The sequence below is a fragment of the Cetorhinus maximus genome, chromosome 23 (assembly GCF_964194155.1).
Source record: "Cetorhinus maximus chromosome 23, sCetMax3.hap1.1, whole genome shotgun sequence".
NCBI lineage: Eukaryota > Metazoa > Chordata > Chondrichthyes > Lamniformes > Cetorhinidae > Cetorhinus > Cetorhinus maximus.
Genome location: NC_135901.1, coordinates 48,479,846 through 48,504,444, shown reverse-complemented (window position 1 = coordinate 48,504,444; position 24,599 = coordinate 48,479,846). Strand labels below are relative to the sequence as shown.

General features: G+C 43.1%; 1 protein-coding gene, 1 long non-coding RNA gene and 3 other non-coding genes across 5 annotated transcripts in view; 2 read left to right on the top strand and 3 right to left on the bottom strand.

Moving 5' to 3' along the window:
- LOC144698295 (uncharacterized) overlaps positions 1–24,599 on the top strand; it is a 666,343-nt gene that overhangs the window by 595,945 nt on the left and 45,799 nt on the right. The window lies entirely within an intron of this gene.
- Positions 1–24,599, bottom strand: part of LOC144698278 (uncharacterized) — a 251,559-nt gene that overhangs the window by 213,181 nt on the left and 13,779 nt on the right. The window lies entirely within an intron of this gene.
- Positions 6,264–6,346, bottom strand: trnas-uga (transfer RNA serine (anticodon UGA)). Its single transcript has one exon. It is a non-coding gene; the product is annotated as a tRNA-Ser (tRNA).
- Positions 12,178–12,259, top strand: trnal-uag (transfer RNA leucine (anticodon UAG)). Its single transcript has one exon. It is a non-coding gene; the product is annotated as a tRNA-Leu (tRNA).
- trnak-cuu (transfer RNA lysine (anticodon CUU)) lies at positions 21,793–21,865 on the bottom strand. The gene has a single exon. It is a non-coding gene; the product is annotated as a tRNA-Lys (tRNA).

Genomic DNA, 24,599 nt, shown 5'->3' with positions numbered 1-24,599 from the left:
TGTACAGGAAGATGAACAATAAATCATTTACCAGCTCTCGCATGCTTGTAACTTGTAATATTTGACAAAAAACGTTAAGAAAATCATGTTTAAAGTGTTGCATTTCCACCACTGATCACACAAGATAACACCCGGCTGGAGGTGGTTAGTTAAAACTGCTCCCCAGTTTCCACGGTGACAGACAGTCTGCTCCTTGATGCAGTTCCTGATACACGCACGGGGAAAGCAGATATCACCTGACTCATGAAACGCGAATAACATCAAGCTGACCTTTGGCACCAAGCTGATGGTGTATTAGGCCTGTGTCCTCAGTACCTTGTTGTCTGGCTGTGAAACATGGACGACTTACAGCTATCAAGAAAAGAAGCTCCGCAATTTCCATCTGCACTGTGTGCGGTGGTTATTGGGAATCTCCTGGCGGGACACAATCAGGAAGCGGCAGCCCTCTCAAAGACAGAGCTCCCAAGTCTGTTAGGCTCCTCAAACAGAGGGAGGTTGGATGGCTCGGGCCCGTTTACAGGATGGAAGGTGGTCACATAGCTAAGGGCCAGTCGGCAAGTGAGACGTCCAACGCTCTGCTTGTATGACACTCACAAGCGTGACATGGAGGCCCTAATTAGCGATTATCAGACATGAATTTCACTCGATGACTACAGGGGAAGATGGCGGCACTTCCTGTGAGCTGTTGTGCATCACCATGATGCCCATTTGCTACAGCGGCTTGGCAACAGGCGCCAAGACTAGAAACAACAACCCATAACATCGCTTTTAGCTTCATGTGAGGCACTTGTGATGGAAACTGCCCCTCAAGGATTGACCTCCTCAGCCATCAGAAACTGTGCAGCATATGGAGACAACCCATCTGAAATAGATTTGTTTGATGTGTGTCCGTCATCTTTCATGAATGGAAGGATGACGAAGATCATTGTGAAATTCATTTGCAAAAAATATGACGTGTTTCACACACAAACACACACATACACACACACGAACACAGCCAGACACACAGAGATACATTTGCACACACACACATACACACACATAAACACATACACAAGCACGCATCAATACATATAGATAGACAAACACGCACGCGCAGACACAGACACACACACACATGCACACACAAACACAGACGTACACAGGTGCACACAGACATACAGGCACACATGCACAAATACACACACACAAACACACGCACATACACAGACACACACATATAAACGCACGCTCACACACAGAAACACAGAAAGACACATAAAGAAACACACACAAGAGCACAAACACACGGACACAAACGCACACATGCAAAAACACACACACACATGCACACACAGAGACACACACGCACACACCACACACACTGACACACAGTGACACACACACACACATACACACTCTCTCTCACACACATACACACTCTCTCACACACACACACACATACACCCACAGAAACAGACACACACACACACACATACATACATACACACACACACAAACACAGACGCTGACACAAACACGCACACAAACGCACACAGACGCACATGCACATTCACACACATACACATATAAATACATTTACAGACACACACTGATACATATAGGCAGACATACATGCACACACAGATACATACAGTCAAAAAAACAGACACAGATACACAGACGCACACATACAAAAATGCACACACGCACAAAGACACACACGCAGACACATGCACATACACATAACCACACACACGAACACGCACACACACGCCAATATGCCATCTTGCTCTAACGCCGGAAAAACCGCATTTCAAATTAATATTCCCATCTTGACGACCTGGGTGGCTCTGTAGCACTGAGGAAAATGTCACCCAGTATCTTTCAGGTGGTATCATGAGCCAATAGACACTGGCATCCTGTTTCTTGAGGTGTAATCGTTGCAATGGTTGCATTAAGGGGCCACCTATCATTCAATTTCTAATGGAAACTTCTATCGTTATTATTAGTGGAAACCTTGCGCCTGTCAGTTTTCAATAGGAACTTTTATCTTTTATTGCTGAAGTTGACGCTGCTGCTGTTAGTTGCTTCAATGAGGGCTCTTCATGTTTTATAATACAAAGCAATTATTTTCCATTTTGCTGATACAAAGACTTGCATCTTTGAATGTATCATCAGGACCTGTCCCTCTTCTCCCCAAACTAGCCCATATCACATTTGTATATTAAATCCAGGGACAGTTAGTGTCCTCGCTGCACAAACCCATACCTCTGTTTGTGTTACAGCAGGTCCTGCCTCTCCAATCACCGAAGTAGCCCATATCTATGTTAATAACGTACCAGCCCCAGTTACTGGTATGACTGTACTGGTCCATATTTCTAGCTATATTACAGCAAATCCTGTCTCTATTATTAATTCACTAGCCCATATCTCTATTTATATTACACGAGATCAATGTCTCTGTTAATACTGAACAAGTAATGTCTCTATTATGACTGCACTAGCTGATATCTCAGTTACTGTTACAGTAGAGCCCGCCTCCGTTATTGCTGCACTAGCCCATATCTCTTTTTATATTGCACCAGGTCGTTAATCCTTTTATGCTACACCAGACCCTGAGTCATTTCAGATAAGATTCCATAGATTATACAAATTAACTAGACAGACAAACCAATCCAAAAATGATTAGAACGGTCGGGGTGGAAATTTTAAAGCTCACAGTTAAAAACCGTAGAAAGAGAACAACGAGAGTTTCAATCCTTTCCAACAATTGGAATAATAAATCGGATAATTTCAGGTGTGTGAATATCATGTCAGGTAAACGTACAGGATCATTTTTTCCGTCGCTTGCGTACATCATCAGACATTTGAGGTAAATATCAGGAGTTTCTGTGAGATGCGGCAGTGATCATTTTCCATTAAGATGCTCGTCATTCTCGATATGATTCTAATCCCTGAGTTCCTCAGGATTGTGTCCGAGGCCCAAGCATCTTCCGCTGCTTCATCAATGTCCTTCCCTCCATCATCAGGTCAGAAGAGGGATTGTTCATTGATGATTACACAATGTTCAGCACCAGTCATGATTCCACACATTCTGAAACAGACCATGTCCAAAAGCAGCAAGACTTGGACAACATACAGGCTTGGGCTGATAAGTATCAAGCTACATTCGCGCCACACAAATGCCCGGTAATGATCATTTCCAACAAGAGAAAATTGAACCACTTCCCCTTGACATTTAAAGAGGAATTAGTATCACTGAATCCCCGACTATCAACGTTGTGGGCGTTACCATTGAGCAGAAACTGAACTGCACCAGCAATGTAAATACTGTGACGACAAGAGCAGATCAGAGGCTGAGAATGCTGCGGAGAGTAATTCACCTCTTGAACCCCCAAACTCGCCCAGCACCTACAAGGCTCAAGTCAGGAGTGTGATGGAATACTCTCCACTCGCTTGGCTGAGCGCGGCGTCAGTAACACACTAGAAGCTCGACACCATCCAGCACAAAGTAGCCCACTTGTTGACACCTCACCTACCACCTTCATCATTCACTCCCTCCACCAATGATGCCCAGTGGCATCAGTGTGTTCCATCTACAAGATGCACTGCAGGAACTCATCAAAACTCCTTCGACAGCACGTTCCAAGCCCATGACCACTACTAGTTAAAAGGGCAAGGACAGCAGAAAGATGGAAGCACCACCACCTGGGAGTTCCCATCCAAGTCACTCACCATCCTGACTTATAAATGTATCGCCGTTCCTCCACTGTCACTGGGTCAAAATCCTGGAGCTCCCTTCCTAACAGCACTGTGGGTGTACCTACACCACATGGACTGCAGCGGTTCAAGAAGGCAGCTCACCACCAACTTCTCAAGGGCAATTAGGGATGGGCATAAAAATGTTGGACTAACCAACGACGCCCACGTCCCGTGAAATAATAAATAATATTTTTCCAAATGATCTTTGGGAACAGAAAAGTCGATTCTTGGAAGTGAAATGGTCAGTCTTACATCACTTTATAAACAATGGAAAACAACCGAATAGTTATCAATAAATAGTGGCAATATTAAACTATTTGCAATTAAAATGCAGGAACTGTTTGGGATTTAACACATTCCCTGAGGGTGGAGATGGGCTGAAGGTTATCATTCAGGTTAATGTCGGGGATTATTCTTTATTAAGTTCATTTTTGCAAAAAAGCGTTATTAGAAGACCGGAGATTTAAATGAATGGGCAATTTCTCAGAGACAGAGAGAGAGAGAGAGAGAGAGTGAGAGAGCAATAAGTTTCAGTGAGTTAGACGCTGTCTCAGGTGGAGAGATGACAGACGTTCAATGAATGTGGCGACAAACGTGCCCGTCTTACCAAAGAAATGGTTGGCATGACATGAATTTTTGACAAGACCACACAACAGAATATACTATCAATAAATATTTGCGTTATTAGACGATCTGTAGTTTAAGAGAAAATAAACAAAGCTGAAACATTCTGCTGAAGGTAAATCTTTGTGGAATGATGCAGCATGATTTTTTTTCACACACACACACAGAACAGGCGATGTCTCATATGTAATTCTGTTGGCTGTAATGAAAATGAATCTCAGGAGCTCTGCGGAACAAACAGTCAAACAAACAAAACCTCTAGTTTTAGGCCAAAGTCAGAGGCCCATTCGTAACTAAACGTCCACCTTAAAGAGACATAGAATAGTGTAGTAACAACAGAGACAGAGCCTGGCGTGGTAATTACTGAGACAGAGCCTAGTGCAATTTAAGCAGGGAAATTACTAGTGCAGTAATAATAGAGAAAGCATCTAATGTTACTTAAGCAAAGACGTGACCTAGTGCACGAATAACAGGGATGGGGACGAGTGCTATATTAACATAGACAGGGTCTACTGCTGCAATATGGGAGACGGGGCTAGTACAGTAGTTACTGATACAGGGCCTGGATCAACATCAAGTGAAATAGGGCAGTTATTACAGGCACAATGCATAGAGTAATTGTTTCCCAGAGTGTCTAAGGCCGTAATAACGGAGATTGCCTCCAGTGTAAGAGAGACAGACATGATCTCGTGGAGTAAAAACAGAGACAGGGAGAGTTGAATAGAAGCAGAGACAGAGGTAGAAAGACAAAGCCTCTGCAAAGACAGGATCCATTTTAATTGAAAAGACGGACAAGTCGAACGTGATACAGGCTAATATAGAGTCTTGTGTAAATTGTTCTGAAATGGTCTAGCCGAATATAAGTGCAGACATTATTCAGTGTGTTATAAGCAGTGCCGTGATCTAGTGGAACATAAGTGAGGCAGTGCCGAGTGCAGTAATAATTGAGACAGGACCTCGTGTAATACGAACCTGCCTAGTGTAGTAATAACACAGACCGGATCCATTATAAGTAAACTGATACAGGGTCTAGTGGAGCTTCACATAATTCAGGTCTCTTTGTAGTATAAACTGACGCAGTGTCTGGTGATTTAAATACCGCCAAAGACACGAGATTAATACAAACAGAGACATGGACAAGTACAGAAATGAGAATAATGGCTTAGGACAATAACAACAGAAACAGGAAATTGTGTGAGATGAATGGTGTTTTGGTGCAGCATTACCTGAGACAGGGCCTAGTTTCATAGACACGTGGCAGGTTCTACTGGAGTAATTGCTGAGACAGGGTCTTGTGAAATGCAACTAAAAACATGTTCTAGTTTTCTATAACCAGAGACAAGCTCTAGTGCAGTGCCAACTGGGGCATGGCTTAATGTAACTTTAGCCAAAACCTGCTTCAGTGCAGTCATGACTGAGATAGTGCCAAGTGTATTGTGGCCCTAGTCCAGTACATAAACAACTGTGACTGAGCCAATTACAGGCACAATTGAGAGATGACCTTCTCTAAAAAGACCAGAGTCGTATCCTAGTGTAATAGAAACAGCGTCTAATTTAATATGAAACTCTTTCGAGTTATCAACAGTCACAGATTGCAACTCTTTTCGAGTACAATCACAGTTCTTGGTTTCCGGGAGTGGGACATGAACCCACAACCCTCTGATTCAAAGGCGAGGGTGCTATGAACTGAGCCACAACTGACACCTCTAATTTAATTTGAACAGAGACAGTGCCAAATGCAGTAATAATTCAGACACCGCCTGCTTCATGTGATGTGAGCAATCACGATTTCACTGCCAACCACTGGTCAAACTTCGCTATTGCAGGTGTTGTGAAAATGTCGATTCCATTTACTGTTTCTGAGATCACTGGTTAAAATCAGAAATAATGGAAAACTTAGTCGGCAGGATTCGAAGCTGTGCGGGGTAACACCTAATGGATTTCAAATCCATCGCCTTAACCACTCGGCCACGACTAAAGACTTTGGCGGAAGGCCTGTATTATTTATATGAAATCATACAATAGTTACAGCAGAGAAAGAGGGTCTTCTGCCCGCTTTGTCACTGTCACAACCCGACCTTTTCCCCGGAACCCTGCAATTTATATTGTCCCTCCTCGTTCTCCCTCCCAAACTGGGAATGAAAGCGTGAGAATGAAAAAGGAAGAGAAGTGACGGGATTTGTAGATCCCAGGGGAAAGAGACTCCAGGAACAGTTCATTGTGACAGTTCACATAGCAACAAGAAAACAACATTCCCTGAGGAGGGCCAAGAGTGGGAGTGTGTTTAGTTCAAACACAGAAGACTTGTTCAGTCAATAACAGCATCGAGTGTGTTAGACATGAACATGAAGTGAACAGCGAGGTGAAATAGTGCTACAAGCTGCGGATGTACAGCTCCCAATTTCCAAAACCCACCAACCTCATCAATGCAGCTCCTCTGAACATTTCGAGGCAAATATTGATCCTTTATAAGGTGCCGTTCCCAGAACTATACACAGTCCTCCAGGTGTGATCTAACCAGGGCTTTGCATAGCTGTAGCAAACCTTTCCCTCTTTACTATAACAGCCTCTGTTACAGGGTATACAGCAAGGGGAATTAGATTGTATAGATCGAATAAGAAAAATATGGAGATGCTTCATCAGAATAAAATTCCTTTTCAAATTCCATTTGAAATGAACTTGATTGTTTCGAAACCTGTATAAGAATCCCCAGCCCACATCTCTGTGTCATCGGGTCAGGGAAACTTTGTTAATTTTCACACACTGAGCATGGACACGGCAGAAGCTCCTGCATCTCTTTCAGTTTTGTTTTTCTTAACTCAGAGTTTTCAAAAGGGAATTGGACAATGACTTGGAAGGAAGAAAAAAATCAGAGTTATGGAGAAAGGAAAGGAAATTGAGTCTAATTGAAAGAAAATTGTAAAAAGCTGATAATGATATGATGATTGAATGGTCTCCTCAAGCGGTCTGCCGTTTTATGATGACATTACCAGGTTAATTTGACGACAGCATTTCTAAATCTGCCACCCGAATCTTATTTCTGTAAAACAAGGACCCAAAGTGCTGCTGCAGGACCTCACAGTTTAACATGAGGTGCAGGTGCCTCTGGCTTTGTTAGGTATTGTTCTGTAGTGAACTGGTTATCACATGTGCACGAAATCACCAAGCCTCCTTAGACACCACCTTCCAAAACCATAACCATTACTATCTGGAAAGACAAGGGCAGCAAATAGATGGGAACACTGCCACCTGGAATTTCCCCTCCAAGTCACTCACCATTCTGACTTGGAAATATGTCGCTGTTTCTTCACTGTCGCTGGTTCAATATCCTGGAATTCCCTTCCTAAAAGCACTTTGGGTGTACCTACACCACATGGACAGTTGCATTTCAAGAAGGCAGCTCAGCACCACCTTCTCAAGGGCAACTAGGGATAGGCAATAAATGCTGGCCCAGCCAGCGAACCCCACATCCCGAGAATAAATTGCAAACTGTCTGCAGAATTAATCATTGGCTAAATAAAATTAAAACCAACCAAACACCCCCTTCCTTCTTACTTCCGTTCATCTCCATTCAGGATCATAATTCTTCTTATCCGTGTTACTAAACGTTATTTCAGTTGCAAACATTCATAAATTTGCAGTCTGAAAAGGAACGATAATTGGTCAAGTTGGTGACATCCTTGCTTTCTGGGTCTTTGTCTCTCCTTCGGCCTCTGTTACTCTCGGTGCATATGTCTGTGTGTGTCAATGTGGTTCAGTCCCCTGAGGAGTTGAATACATTTTTACCATCACAAACTTTATTCGCATTGGCTAATCCATATTACCTGTGCCTTTTATTGTAATTTCAGGCCTCTTTCATTAGAGAAACGTTTCTCCCCAAAATGACACGTTTATATAAAACACAATCAACATCCATTGTCACACAGCCACGGGTTGTTATTGGGTTCTTAAGCGACAATGAGAAAAAAATCCAACTCTCCTGTGCCCAACGAGTCCCAACAGTAATGATATTTTTATCTGAATATTAATTTCAAATATAATTTATAATCTGACCAACCATGCACCTCCAAATAACACATTCGAAATCTATGAAGCTATTGGATTCAAATAACCCCATTACTTATTCTCTCTTCTTCAGCTCCACAGTGAGTGAGACAGGGAAAAGCAGAAAAGCAGCAACATTCTGGCCCCGCACTCTCCAATCACCCGCTGCCAGCAGAAAGATACAGTCGCTTTGCTGAGTGTTTATTTTGTGAAATGGTGAAGAGCGAATATAAGAAGCTTGTAAGATAATGCGTTCAGTTAATATCCAACAACAAACAGGAACAAGGCAGCTTTTCTCTCACTTAAAAGGGCAAGTTTTTATAATACTACAGCATACTACAACAACTTACATTTAGAAAGCGCCTTTAACCTGTTGAAACGTCACAAGGCGACGCCCATGGTCATTATATAACAAAGTGTGACGCTGAGCCTCATAATCGGTCAGCTGACTAAAAGCTCTGTCAAAGGGGGAGGCTTTAAGAACTTTCTTAAAGGAGGAAAGTATCGATTTCATGTTCCAGCCAACAGCAATGGTTGTTCTCATTGGCTGAAGAAGCCACTTGTGTTCAACCTGAACAGACCATTGAGCCGGAGAAAGTTGACTGGTGAAAGAGATCGGGAAAGAAAAAATTCCAAAAGTAGCCTCCATGAGCCGAATTTCCAAACTGGTTAGCAGCTTCCTGATGGCCGACTGGTTCGGGTTCAGCACTTTCACTGCATCACCCCGGGTTTGATTCCCTGTCAGGGAATTGAGATTTTCTGCTCTTGGGCGAACTGCTAAAGCCAACATTATTGTCTTCCTGGCTGAAAACAACACAGCACAGTTCTGTCACATTCAGGGCAATGAGAGTTGAAGTTTCACATCAGAACTGAAATGTCTCACGTGCAACAAGTCGAGAATAAATCCAGAGTCGGAGTGGGGAAGTGAAAATAAAAGAGAAGGGCTGTGATAGGTAACAAAGCACTGACTGTAGAGCTGGTGATGCGAGGCAAAATATTATTCCTGTATTACCCATGTTACCTTCAATTCTAATTTCCTTATTTATCCCATTCCCAACATTCCCACTACAGTTTGGTGGTATATAAACAACTCCCACTAATGTTTGATGCCTCTTACTATTTATTAGCTCCACCCAAACTTATTCTTCAATCTAAGATCCTCTCCCACTAATGTGCGGATCTGGTCCCTTATTAACAGCACTAACCCACCTCCTTTTCCTTTTTGCCCATCCTTCTTAAATGACGATTGCTCTTGAATATTCAGATCAACCAATCACACTGCTCTGTCAAAGCAGAACACATGGCCGATTGGCCAATTTCTTTGCTGTAACTTTCTGCCATTTTGTGTTTCCCAACACCCCAGTTGTATCTCTCTAAATTTTACTGCCATTTTCTAACTCAATCTATCGAGATGTAATCCCTGCCCTTCTATCCGACGCTTTGAATTCAAGACAATGAGCAAATTCAGTGGGTTTTCTTGTCATTTCTATCACTGAATTTGACACCTGACTCGTTCAACGGCAATTAAGTAGTCTCAACCGTTCACCCCTTCAAAATGAACCTGTTGTGTTGCTTCTTGCAGTGCATCTGCTAAACAACATAAGCTCATCTCAGCTCCGCTTTCTTCATAGTGAAATCCAGTGTGAAAATATGAACAATTTCAAAGCTTAACAACGTGCACAAGACTGGAAGGAGAATGTGGCTGTGGATAATTCACACTGTGCATATTCCTGTTATCAGCATCTCGGACAATCAGGAAAATGAGATCCTGTAAACCCTTCCCTTCTCAAATTCTCGTGTCTTCCTTCCCTGTCCCTGCTTCCCAGGGAAATATTGAGTTCATGGACTTACTGTGTCTTCATCAAGCAACTAATTGACTTGGGAGCTTGGGAGGTGAGGCAGGGACAGAAGCAGAAACAGATGTGACATGACAGTGTTTGGAATTTGATGTGTTTCAGTTACTTTCAGTGATGAATTTCTGCCCTGTGTTCCCTTGTCAGTTTCACAGGAGCCGCAGTGATGAGGTTGGTGGGTTTTGGAAATTGAAAGTTGCACATGAGCAGCTTGAACAGCAGGTCGAACAAGTGCCAGTTCAGATTGAATGTTTGGGTTTGTGTGCGGTGTTTCATTTTAACAGGAAGGGTGAGGAGAGACAGCATCAATATAAATTGCTGTGGGGAACAGGCGATATTTTGGAATTAGTTAAATGGCTCTTCAGAGAGATGGCATGGACATGATGGGCTGAAAGTACTTCTCTGCTGTAATCATCTATAATTTTATACCGACCATATTAACTTGTGCATAGGGCCGTTCGCCATAGCCGAGTGGGTAAGGCGATGGAGTCCAAACCCATTGGGTTTTTCCGCTTTTCATTATTCCTGCTTAAACTCTGTTTCTACAGAGTTAATTATCGGTTACATTGAATCAAGTCCATCCAGAAACTCGGGAGTTATCCTATTTCCGTTCACCCCTGAAAACATTCACGAATCTTGCATTCGGAAATGGAACAGAAACGGAGCCAGGTTGGTGTCAGGCTTGCTTTCTGGGTGTTTTGTCTCTTCTTAGAAACAACCGCTTGCCCTCTGTCACTCTCGGTGTCTTTGTCTGTGTGTGTTCCTCTGTGTGTGGTTCAGTTCCTCATTTTTACCATCCAAACATTATTCACCTTATTCCTGCGGCTTCATATTAAGATGGTCCAGAGGAAACAAAAGCGTTGTTTTAAAAGATGCAAGAGGACATTTATTTCTGGTTCTTTTTGAGTGCAGGCTGTTCAGCTACTAAATGTCCGACGTGACAAAACGGAGGATGATTATATATTCTCATTCAGTGCCAATGCCGGCCAACGTAATGGTTGTTTCTGCTCTGACTGTGGTTGAGTGGCCGAGTACACTGAGCTGCTGGTCAAGGTTCCTGTGATTTGGGCTCCACTCCCGCGGTTATTAAACTTTCCGGTGGTTTTCTTTTGAGACACTTCCTAAAAATGCTCCGTGCGGCCGGCTGATCTGTGCAGTGTTGCATTTTGGTTGGGAGGATGGGGAGGGGCAGTCGAAGTTGGGTTAATAGCAGGGACTGAAAATCCTTTTTCTCTGTTACTCCCTGTATCCTCTATTATTTTATACAAACAACAGTTCGATTTCACTAAATAGTTGTGGCCAAGTGATTTTAACTGACGGTCTGTAGAATTACTTGTCGGTTAATTGGAATAACAACCGTCCAAATACCCCCGTGTTTCTTATTCCCGTTCATCTGCAAACATTCCCTAAATTCGCAATTGGAAATGGAAGCGTAATTGACCACTCCTGATCAACCAATCACAACTGCTCTTTGACAGCAGCACGCCAGGCCGAATGGCCTCTTACTTGCCGTAACTTTCTATAATTTTATGTTTCCCAATACCACGGATGCTCTTTCCAGGTGATTCTGCCATATTATAACCCAATTTACCGAAATGTACTTTGTTACCTTGTGTCCTGTCCTTCTGAAGTCAAGACCCGGAATGAATTCAGTGAGAGGTTTTCTTGCCATTTCTAGCAGGAGATTCGGAACCAGACCAGTTGAATGACAGTTTAAATGGTGCCAGCCCTTCACTGCGGCTCACTGTGTTTTTGAGTGGAGATGATTTCTATTCGTTACAAAGTGCAGGATGATCTGATTAACTGACGGAGCTGGATCCAGATTCCGAATGGTCAATTCCTACTTCATTGCTTTTGTTCTATTTCAGTGGCAATGCTAATGAAGGAGATGATTAATAATTTGCACCGATGTGGTAGCGTGGCCGAGCGGTCTAAGGCGCTGGATTTAGGCTCCAGTCTCTACGGAGGCGTGGGTTCGAATCCCACCGCTGCCAAACATTTAGCAGCCCCATTTGGACAAACACACACCACCGAAAATTGAGCGTCCTGTGCTGCATTTTGTCAAGAAGAAAGAGGAGAGACAATACAAATATGAGTTGCTGTGCGGAAAAGGTAGGGTGTGGAATTATAGTAGTTGAGTTCCTCTTCCAGAGAGTCGGCTTGTGAACGACATGCTGAATGACCGTCTGATGGAGCCGCTTCTGATTTTATACAAACATCAGTGACGTCAGTGCAGGTCCTGTGTTCATGGTGGAGTGGATAAGGGAACGGGGTTGGAATCCTGTGGGGTCTCCTCACAGACTTCCAAATCCTACCAGCTCCAGTTCTCATTATTCCTGATTTTGATAAGGTGCCTATGGAGTTAATTATTAGATTAGTCAAAAAGAAAATGGAAGCATTTGTAAGGGCTAGAAGGCTGGGGACAGATGAAGCCCGTGGAGAATACAAAGAAAGTAGGAAGAAGCTTAAGCAAGGAGTCAGGATGGCTAAAAGGGGTCATGAAAAGTCACTGGCAACCAGGATTAAGGAAAATCCCAAGGCCTTTTATACATATGTAAAAAGCAAGAGGGTAGACAGGGAAAAGGTAGGCCCACTCAGGGATAGAGGTAGGAATTTGTGTGTGGAGCCAGAAGAAATGGGAGAGATACTAAATGTATACTTCTCATCAGTATTCACCAAAGAGAAGGACTTAGCGGTCGATTTGTCTAGGGAAGAGTGTGTAGATAGCCTGGAACATGTTGAGATCAACAGAGAGGAGGTGTTAGGCGTCTTGAAGAATATTAAGGCGGATAAGTCTCCAGGGCCAGATGGGATCTACCCCAGAGTACTGAGGGAGGCAAGGGAGGAGATTGCTGGGGCCTTGACAGAAATCTTTGTATCCTCACTGGCTACGGATGAGGTCCCAGAGGACTGGAGAATGGCCAATGTTGTTCCACTGTTTAAGAAGGGTAGCAGGGATAATCCAGGAAATTACAGGCCGGTGAGCCTTATGTCAGTGGTAGGGAAATGAGGGGCAGCATGGTTTTGTCAAGGGGAAGTCGTGTCTCACTAACTTGATCGAGTTTTTCGAGGAAGTGACAAAGATGATCGACGATGGAAGGACAGTGGATGTTATATACATGGTTTTCAGTAAGGCCTTTGACAAGGTCCCTCATGGCAGACTGGTACAGAAGGTAAAGTCACACGGGATCAGAGGTGAGCTGGCAAGATGGATACAGAATTGGCTTGGTCATAGAAGACAAAGGATAGCAGTGGAAGGGTGCTTTTCTGAATGGAGAGCTGTGACTAGTGGAGTTCCGCAGGGATCAGTGCTGGGACCTTTGCTGTTTGTGGTATACATAAATGATTTGGAGGAAAATGTAACTGGGCTAATTAGTCAGTTTGCAGACGACACTAAGGTTGGAGGAGCTGCAGATAGTGAAGAGGATTGTCAAAGGTTACAACGGGATATAGATCGGTTGGAGACTTGGGCGGAGAAATGGCAAATGGATTTTAATCCGGACAAATGCGAGGTAATGCATTTTTGAAGGTCTAATACAGACAGGAATTATACAGTAAATGGCAGAACCCTTAAGTGCATCGACTGGCAGAGGGATCTGGGTGTACAGGTCCACAGGTCACTGAAAGTGGCAACGCAGGTGGATAAGGTAGTCAGGAAGGCATATGGCATGCTTGCCTTCAATGGCAGGGGTATTGAGTATAAAAGCTGGGAAGTCATGCTGCAGCTGTATAGAACCTTGATTAGGCCACACTTGGAATATTGCATGCAATTCTGGTCGCCACATTACCAGAAGGATATGGAGGCGTTGGGGAGGGTGCAGAGGAGGTTTACCAAGATGCTGCCTGGTCTGGAGGTTATTAGTTATGAGGAGAGGTTGGAGAAACTCGGATTGTTCTCACTAGAGCGACGGAGATTGAGGGGCGACTTGATAGAAGTTTACAAAATTATGAGTGGCATGGACAGAGTAGATAGTCAGAAGCTTTTTCCCAGGGTGGAAGAGTCAATTACTAGGGGTACATAGATTAAAGGTGAGAGGAGAAAACTTTAGAGGAGATGTGCGGGGTAAGTTTTTTACACAGAGGGTAGTGAGTGTCTGGAATTTGCTGCCAGAGGAGGTGGTGGAAGCAGGTACGATAGTGGTGTTCAAGAGGCAGCTTGACAAATACATGAATAGGATGGGAATAGAGGGATACGGACCCCGGAAGTGCAAAATATTTTAGTTGACGGGCCATATGATCGGCGCAGGCTTGGAGGGCCGAAGGGCCTGTTCCTGTGCTGTACTTTTCTTTGTTCTTTGTTCTATAAACGGAATCAAAACCATTCCCATAGTTTCTTCTTTCCGTTCGTCTGTGTGATTGTCAATGTGGTTCAGTTCCCCAAAGGAAAGGACACATTTTTAACAGAACAAACTTTATTCACGTTAGTTGTGCATCTTCAGATCAAAAATTATCAGGGTGAAAGGTACAAAAAGAGTCTGTCTCCTTCTCTGTGTGCCCCATTGCAACAACAGCTTATATTTAGATAGCGCCTTTAACGTAATTCAACCGCCAAAGATAGTTCACAGGATCATTATATAACAGAGTCTGACACTGACACACATAAGGAGATGTTAGGCCACGTGACCAAAAGCTTGGTCGGAGAGGTAGGTTTTAAGAAGGGTCTTAAAGGAGGAAAGTGAGATCGTGGCGGAGAGGTTTAGGGAGGGAATTCCAGAGATTGGGGCCTCGGTAACTGAAACCACGGTCACCAATGGTGGAGCTATTCTGTTTGGGAATGTACAAGAGGCCAGAATTAGAGGAACACAGATATCTCAGAGACTTGTGGGGTTAGAGGACATCACAGAGATTGGGAGAGGCGAGAACAAGGAGGGATTTGAAAACAAGGTTAAGAAATTTTGAAGTAGATACATTCTTTGAACGGGAGCTAATGTAAGTCAGCGGGTAGAGGGTGATAGGAGAATGGGACTTCCTGTGAGTGAAGACACAGGCAGCAGTTTTGGATGACCTCAATTTGCGGGTGGGAGAATGTCCACTTACATTCCAGAACTGACATTCTGCTGGATCAGCACTGCCCTGTTTCCAAGACCAATATTGATCCTTTATAAGGTGCGGTTCCCAGAACTACACACAGTCCTCCAGGTGTGATCTAACCAGGCCTTTGTTTAGCTGTAGCAAACCTTTCCCTCTTTTCTATAACAGCGTCTGTAACAGCTTGTACAGCAAGAGGAATCGATTGTATAAATCGACTGAGAAAAATGAGGAGATGTTTGGTCAGAATAAACTTCTTTCAAATATTCAATAGGAAATCAATTGCTTAAATAAATATTCCTCTTTATTTCGAAGACAACATGTGAATCCCCAGTTCAACTCTCCATGCCATTGGGTCAGGGTAACTTTGTTAATGTTCACACACTGAGCGTGGACACTGCAGAAGCTCCTGCACCTCTTCCAATATTGTTTTTCTTAACTCAGAGTTTTCATAAGGGAATTGGGCGATTATTTGAAATGGGAAAAAAAACTGCAGGGTTATGAAGGAAGAGAATGATATTGGAACTAAGTTGATAGCTCTTTGAAGAAAGCGCACACCCGATGGGTAGAATGCCCACCTAATGAACTGTGTCAGTTTACAATTAGATTAATTTCTCTGCAGCTTTCCAAAGTGTCACACCCCAGTTCTATTCCGGTAAACAGGATCTTGCAGCGCAGTGGGTCTACACAGTTTGAAATTCTATACAAGTCCCTTTGGCTTTTTCTTGCACATTGTTTCTGTAGTGTAGCGATGTCAACATACCATAAGTTAACAAATAAACAAGTAGTGTTTATCACATTCACTTCAGATGCGCAAGGTCACCGGTTCGAAAGCTGGCAAAAATATTTTGAAAACTGAATCATCTAATTGTGAGAAGTTGTACAATTCCTGTTTCTTGCTAAACAATAGCCGAATACATTATCTCACAGCCATGTGACATTGGCACTTCACCAGGCTTTGAATGATTTTCTCCAAAAGGCACGGTAATGAGAAAGAGACAAAAAATGAGACGAATTACAGTAAGATAGTTTGTGCATGTGTGAAGTGTTGAATGACCTGCTGATGTGCTCTGTCATTTTATGATTCCAATGTCAGATCAATTTCTCTGCCGCATGGCTATGTTTTTCAGCCGAGTTGTACTTCCATAAAACAGGGTTTGGAAGTGCAGTAAGGCTGCACAGTTTGATATTTTAAGTCGGTCCCTGTGGTTCTGCCCATTGTTTCTGTAGTTACCAATTGGTTATCACATACATGCAAAGGTCCCCTGTCTGGAAATGGGTAGAAACATTATTGAAATTTACACATTCAAGTGTGAGAGAAAGTTCCATAATTCACATTTGTTGTTGAATATTAACTGAATATAGTATCTCGCTGCTACAGTAAATTTGCCCTTCGCAAAGCTGTAAAAAGCATTCTCAAAACGAGGAAGGGTGAAACTGACTAGGCACAAAAAACTAGCAGTTCCTTTCATCAACAACAGAAATTAATGAGTTTACAAATACAAATTCACAGTTACTTACTGACTGAAAGATGACTACCAGTGTGATCCAAAGACTAGCTTCATCGTAAAGACAGATGCAATTGATACTGTGATTGAACACGAGACATTGGGAGAGATGGTCCAAAATTACTTTGTATCGCACTTCATCATGGTTCTTAATTCTTTCATGAGCATCGTTGGCCAGCATTTTTGCACATCCCCAAATCCCCTTGAGCTGTGTAACTTGTTAAACCATTTCAAAGGTTAGTTGAGAATCAACCACATCACTGTGGGTCTGGTGTCACATGCAAGTCAGACCAGGTAAGGACGACCGATTGAATTCCCTAAAGGACTGGTGAATCACATGGGTTTATATGGCAATATCAGTGATAGTTTCATGGTCATCATGACTGAGAAAATACTGAGGACATGTCTGATCAGAATAAACACCTTTTGTAAGTTCACCATGAAATGATTTGCATAAATAACTTATGTTAATATCGAAAACTGCGGAAAGAACCCTACTCCAACTCTTAATTTCATTGTGTAAAGGAAATGTTCATTAAGGCAAACTTCATGGATTCTACAGAAACTACTTCTTTGAAAAGGAATTTGGCAATGGTTGAAAGGGAGAAAATTCTGATAAATGGAAAGAGAGAAGGAAATTGGGACTAATTGGCAAGATCTTTGTAAAAAAAAACTGATATAAATATAATGGGTGGAAGGACCTCTTACTGCGCTGTGCCACTTGACGATGACATTGTTGATCAGTCTGTCTCCAGCATTCCTAATGAGAACAGCCGAATTCCATTTCTTCAAAACAAAGACCCAAAGTACTGCAGCATGACGTCACCTTTTAACATTCCAGACAGCTCCATTGGGATCCAGGCAGGGAAATGTTCCTGTAGCGTTGTAGTTACCCTGCTCATTTCGCATGTGTAAGTTATTCCATTCGATGCTCGGGGAAACATTATCACCCAACTGTGTGGAAAAGTTGCATCGCTCCTATTCCTGTTTGTTGTTGAATATGAACTGAATGCTGGATCTTGCAGCCACATTAGATTCGCTCTTCACCATTTCTGAAGATAACATTCAGCAAAATAAGAAGATGTTTCCGCTGGCAGTGGGTGATTGGAGAGTGCGTGGCTGGAATATTGTTACCTTTTCCTGTCTCACTCACCGTGGAGCTGAGAAAGAGCGATTAATTGATGGGCTTGTTTCAATCCAATAGCCTCGTTGATCTGTATTGATTTAGATGGGGGTTCATGATCGTCCATATTCTTTGTTATATCCGAAATGAATATCCATAAACAAAGCTTCGTGTGGGAGCTCAGTGGGCGACAGGTGAGTTTTCAACGTGGGGGGGTTTTCTTGTGGTTTCAGGGTCCCAGAACAAGCCAGAGAATTAATGAGTAATGATGGGGGGGAAAATGGCTATAACTTAGCCTCTGGGTGGTTTCGAACCACCAACCTTTTAGCTCACAGCCGAACAGGCTGACCAATTGCGCCACAGAGATTTAAGGAAAATGCCTGCACGCTGTAGGATATCCTAAAGCAATGGCTCAGCGAGTGAAAGCTTCAGATTGCCGCTACCCGAATGATAATTATCCTCTCAGTTTTACTCTTCCCAAATAAAGGGTGAGACATTCATTGTGGATACATGGAAACAGTCTGATCCCACCCACTGCAGACACATCCATGTCACTGGGAACCAGATCCCCTACAACTGGTGCCGTCTCCCTTCGAGCCTTTTGGTGCCTTGTCTGTTACCAAGTATTCCGCTTGTCCCAAAACCAATAATTCTAAAGGAGTTTCTCTGTTTCACAGGGAGTGGTTAGGATCTGGATTGCACCACCTGAGAGTGTGAGGGAGGCAGATTCAATCGCGGATTTCAACAGAGAATTGTACAGAAAATGCAGATCTCCGGGGAAAAGGTGGGGGAGTGGGACCAGGTGAGTTAGTTTCCAGAAGAGTAAGAGGCCTCCCTTTTCAGACGGAACTGAGCAGATTTTCTTATTCTCTCAGAGGTCGTTAGTCTGTGGAATTATTTTCCCCAGAAAGCAGTGGAGGCAGGGTCATTGAATTTATTCAAGGCAGAATTAGACAGATTTTTGATACACAAGTGGGTCAAGAGTTATGGGGGTGAGGTGGGGACAGACAGCAAAGAGGAGTTGAGACCACAGCCTGATCAGCCATGATCTTATTGGATGGTGAAGCAGGCTCAAAGGACTGAATGGCCAACTCCTGTCCCTGAGTCCTTTGTTCCTATGAGTCGGGCCGAATGGCCTCTATCTGTGGTGTAGCCTTGGCTCTGATTCTCTGACACTATGAGGTGCTTGAGGGGAAAAATGGTCTATTTCTGCTCCTATTTGTTATGTTCTAATTCAGAGCCGACACCACCCAAGGCAATGGTTGGTCTACTGTTGATGGTGGCAGCGTGGCTCCACGTTTTAACGAGATTGGCTTGGGTTTCGTTGTTTTCATGGGTTCGAATCCTCAAGCCATCAACGTTTCAGCTGTTTTGTTCTTTCAGTCACTTCACCTGAGCCCGGGCTTGTGGTTGTTGCCGTATTAAGATGTCCCTCCTGGCAGGATGAACCAGGAGAGATAGTAGGAATTGCAGGGTGACTGGGAATGTGTGGGGCCGAATGTCCTCTCTCTCTGTTAAACCTGTCTATGATTTTATATGAAAAAGGTTAAAATCGATATAAGGTCTGTAATCATGGCTGAGTGGTGAAGACAATGGATTTAAAATCCATTGCGCTCTCCCCATGAAGGCTTGAATCCTGCCGACCTCGCTGCTCCTTCCTTTAGGTGCCTCCAGATTAAAATTAATTATTGGGGAAATGGAATAAAAACCTTCCAACCACTCTCGGGTGGTTCTCCTGCTTCCCTTCCTCGTTTCTTCATTTCCGTTCATCTGCAAGCATTCACCATAATCTCTGTCTGAAATAGAACAATAATTAGACCTGTTGGTGACATCCTTGTTTTCTGGGTGTTTGTTTCTCCTCAGGCCTCTGTCACTCTCGGTGTATATGTTTGTGTGTGTTCCTCTGTGTGTGTCGATGTGGTTCAGTTCCCCAAGGGGGTGAACACATTTTTAACCATCACAAACTTTATTCACTTTAGTTGTGCAACTTCATATTAAAATGTTACAGAGAAAAATATCAGGATGAAAGATGCAAGAGGAGTTTGTCTCTTTCTATGTATGCACTACAACAACAACTTAAAAAGCACCTTTAACCTAATGAAACGTCACAAAGCGTTCCCCAGGATCATTATAGAACAAAGTGTGACACCAAGTCACATATTCAGTCAGGTGACTAAAAGCTCGGTCAAAGGGGGAGGCTTTAAGAACTGTCTTGAAGGGGGAAAGTATCGATTTCATGTTCCAGCTAACAGCAATGGTTCTTCTCATTGGTGAAGAAGTCACTTGTGTTCAACCCAAACAGATCATTTGGCAGGAGAAAGTTGTCTCTGGTGAAAGAGATCTAAAATGAAAAAAAAATGTCAAAAGTAGCTCCATAATCCAAATTTCAAGCCTTATTGGTAGTTCCTCTGGTGTCCCGTGACTCGGATTTACAGCTTTCATTGGGCCCACAGTGGTTAGGCTGGAGGGTTTTAGAAGTTGTAAGTTGAAGATGAGCAGCTTGTCGGACTATTTCACCTCATTGTCGATGTCATGTTCCAGCTCACAGCAAATGTTCTTGTTGGCTGAAGAATTGGTTTGTGTTAAGTCTAAATATGCAGTTTTGTGGTAAAGGAGGTCTGAAGTATTTTTTTAAATGGTAAAAGCAGCGTAGATAAGCCACTCCGGAAGAAAACTTGACAGCTTTCCTGGTGGTCCAATGGTTGGGATTCGGTGCTTTTAGCGCCTCAGGTGGGGTTTGGTTCTCGGTCAAGGAATGAAAATTTATTGATTTTGTGAAATGTTTAAAAACGAGTGTTGCGAACTTATTGATTGAAAACATTTAACAGCTGCACCAGAGTCAGTGGAGGGGGAGTTGAATTTTTGCCTCAGAGCTCAAAATGTCACATTGGGAACAGTACGAGAACAAACACAGACGTGGAGTGAAGAAATGAAAGAAAGACAAGAGAAGGGCTGGTTGCAGTGCAGTTTACATAGTGATGTTGGTGCGAGGAAAAATATGGGTTGGAGAAGGATATACTTTGCTGCCTCCTGTTTGCACTGGCACAAATATTACTCCTGATCGATCAAACAATCAGAACTGCTTTTTAAAAGCAGTACACAGGGCCTAAAGACCTCCTTCTATGTTGTAACTTTGTATAATTTTATGTTTTCCAACACCACGGCTGCTTTCACAATAATTCTGCCATTTTATAGTCCAGACCAGCGAGATGTAATATCTTACCTTGTATTCGGCTCTTTTGAAACCAAAACACGGAGCAAATTCAATGAGTTTCCTTGTCAATTCCAGCACGAGATTTGTCACAAGACTAATTGAGCGACACATTAATGGTGCCAATCCTTCACTGGAGCTCACCGCGTCCAAAGAGCACTGTTACCATCTTGTACCTTCTTGCAGGACATCTGCTGATCAATATAGGCTTATCACAGCTCTGCTTTCTTCACATTGAAACGCAGTGTGAAAATATGAACAATTTGAAAGCTGAACAACCTACACAAGACTGGAAGGAGAGTGTGACTGTCGGTAATGGGCACTGTGCACATTCCTGTAATCAGCATCTAGGAGAAGATGAGATCCTGATGTCTTTTTACTCTATGGTCTGCAAACCTATCTTATTGTGTCTTACATTCCCATGTACTGACTGTCTCTGCATCAAGCAGCTAATTGACCCGGGAGCTGAAAGGACAGATGGAGCTGGACGAGAGGCAGGGACAGAAGCAGAAAGAGATACAACATGAAATTGCTTTGAATTTTATATGCATCGGTTGCTTTTAGTGGTTAATGTCTGCCTTGTAAGTTTCACAGCTGCCGCAGGGATTCGGTTGGTGTTTTCCCTTAAAAGCAGCAAGATTTTAAAAAATGCCACAGCGCCCAAGGTGGGGCTCGAACCCACAACCCTGAGATTAAGAGTCTCATGCTCTACCAACTGAGCTAGCCGGGCATGCGGAAGAAAAAGCTCCATATGCCAACATACATGTAAACAACTGTTGCTTTCCACCTGGAGCTTCAGCTTGTTCTGAATTTCAAAGTGTAGAAGGTGATCGACCAGCAAAAGCCCCAAGGTTGCAATGCATTTCTCTCAATCATCAATAACATCGTTCACATCTTCCACTTCTTAGCTGCACCTCCTTCCAAACATTGCAAATTCCTCTTACATCTTTCATCCTGATATTTTTCCCTGTAACCTTTTAAGATGAAGCTGCACAACTATTGTGAATAAGGTTTATGCTGGTAAAAATGGGCTCACCCCCTCGGGAACTGAAGCACATTGACACACACGGAGGAACACAAACAGACATATACACCGAGTGTGGCAGAGGGCAAGGGATTGTTTCTAAGGAGAGACAAACACCCAGACAGCAAGCATGACAATAACATTTTTTTGCCAGTTCCAACTGCAAGTTTCGTGAATGAACAGAAATAGGAAAACTCCCGAGTGTTTGGATGGATTTTATTCAATTTAACCGATAATTAACTCTGTAGACACAGTTAAAACCAGGCATAGTAAAAAACGGGAAAGAGCAATTTATTTGGACTCAATGGCTTTAACCACTCGGCGATGACGACTGGCCTTATGGTATACAAGCATAGATGGGGAAAGCAGAGGAGGAGGACATGCGGCCTCTGGTGGCCGATGGAAGAGGAATTCAGCGACTTTGACAACCCGCCTTTTCTCCACAGCAATTTATTCTTGTATTGTCTCTCCTCGCTCTTCCTGTTTAAGTGAAACACTGCACACGCCTGCTTCAACTTTAGGCTGGCACTTCTTCGATTAATGGGAGTTCTGAAAGTGCAATTTTGGCCAATGTAAGCTTCAAACCGATCCCTCTACAGAAAGTAGAAGTACAATCTAGCACCTTAGACTGCTCGGCCACACTATCAAGCTCAGGCTGTTACTCCCCATCGCCTTGGCTGGTATTGATACTGAAATAGAACAGAAGCAAAGCAGCAACAATACGTCATAAGGCCCCACAAGCCTCCTCGGTCACTTTATAAGATTATGGCGGATCTCCAGCCCCAACAGCAATTTGCCACCCAATTCCGATGGCCCTTCATTCCCTTCGAGCCTAAAAACCACGAGAATTTTTGGATAAAAACAAAATGCTGTGGATGCTGAAAATATGACATAAACACAGAAAATTCTGGAAAAACTCAGCTGGTCTCGCAGCTCCTGTGGAGAAAGAAACTGAGTTAACGATTCGAGTCCGTATGGCTTCAGAGCGAAAGTGGATTTTAGAATGCTTTTCCTCCCATTGACCCGATAGATCTGTAGACACCTGGTTGAAATCAGCAATAATGAGAACCACAGTCGGTAAGATTTGACTCTCCCTGGGGAAACCCCAACTGATTATGAAACCATTCATTTAACCACTCGGCCATGAAACTGACCAAGGGCCCACTGCTTTCCACTCTATCATCAATAACATTATTCACAGTTTTCGCTTCTCAGCTGCATCTCCTTCCAAACACTGTGATCCATTTTCCTCAGGATCTGTTCCTGGATTTAATATTTAGCTGCTTTGTGACCTCATTTTGAAATCAGATTCGCTTCAGTATCCAACACAAATTGAATTGCAAACCTGTTGGATAAACAATGGAAAATAAGTCACTCGGTAACACTAATCCTATGGTGCTCATTCTCAGATTCACAACAGTCAGCTTTTCAATAAAAAGAAGGAATTTTACAATGAAAAGATTTAGAAAGTTGGTCTGACTTTTATTTGTGGCTCACTCACTTGGGTATTCTGTAAATGCTGCTCGGAGGCTTAGTGATCGGGATATAATCTACCTGTGTTTTCCTGAGCCTGTGCTCGGTATATTGGGAGGTTTGGCCCTGGTTGGAGTATCTTGTGTCCCAGTAATGGGCAGTAACCCGCTGATTGAAGCTGCAGTCGCTGCTTTCTGCTGGCAGCGGGCGATTGGAAAGTGCAGGGCCGGAATATTGCTGCTTTTCTGCTTTTCCCTGTTTCCCTCACTGTGGAGCTGAGGAAGAGAATTATTGATGGGTTTGTTTGAATCTATTAACTTCATAGATTGCAAATGACGTAGGTACATGGTAGGTCTAAATGTTTTCTCATTATGTTTGAATTGAATATTCATGATAAAACATGTCAGTTTGGGAATCCATTGCATAAAAGTTGAGTTGGCAACGTTTGGCGAACATTTACCTGCACCTAAAGTGCCCATTGTCACCCCAGAACTGTGTGGGGATGAATGATGATGGGGAGAAAACATCAAAGACTTCGTTCCTGATGGTCTTAAACTGCTAACCTTCCGGTTTCCTACCAAATGCCTACCAATCATACAACAGAGACTCACACAAGCAAAACCTGCAAGATATCTTAAACTGAGGCAGCGAGTTAAAGCTTCAAATTGCCAACACTGAAATGACAATTGTTCTCTATCAGTTTCACTCTTCTCAAAGAACAGGTGAGACATTGATTGTTGAAACATGGAAACAGTCTGATCCCACCCACTGCAGACACATCCATGTCATACAGCTGGGTCTCCCTTCGAGTTTTTTGGTGCCTTGCCTGTTATTGGTTTTCATTCCTGTTCTGCCAGATTTGTGCACAGATGTAGTGCAGTTGTGTTGAAAGGTTACAGACTTGAAAAAAAAAAATATGTTTTTCTCGCCACAGATGCTATCAGATCTGCTTAGAATTCCAGAATTT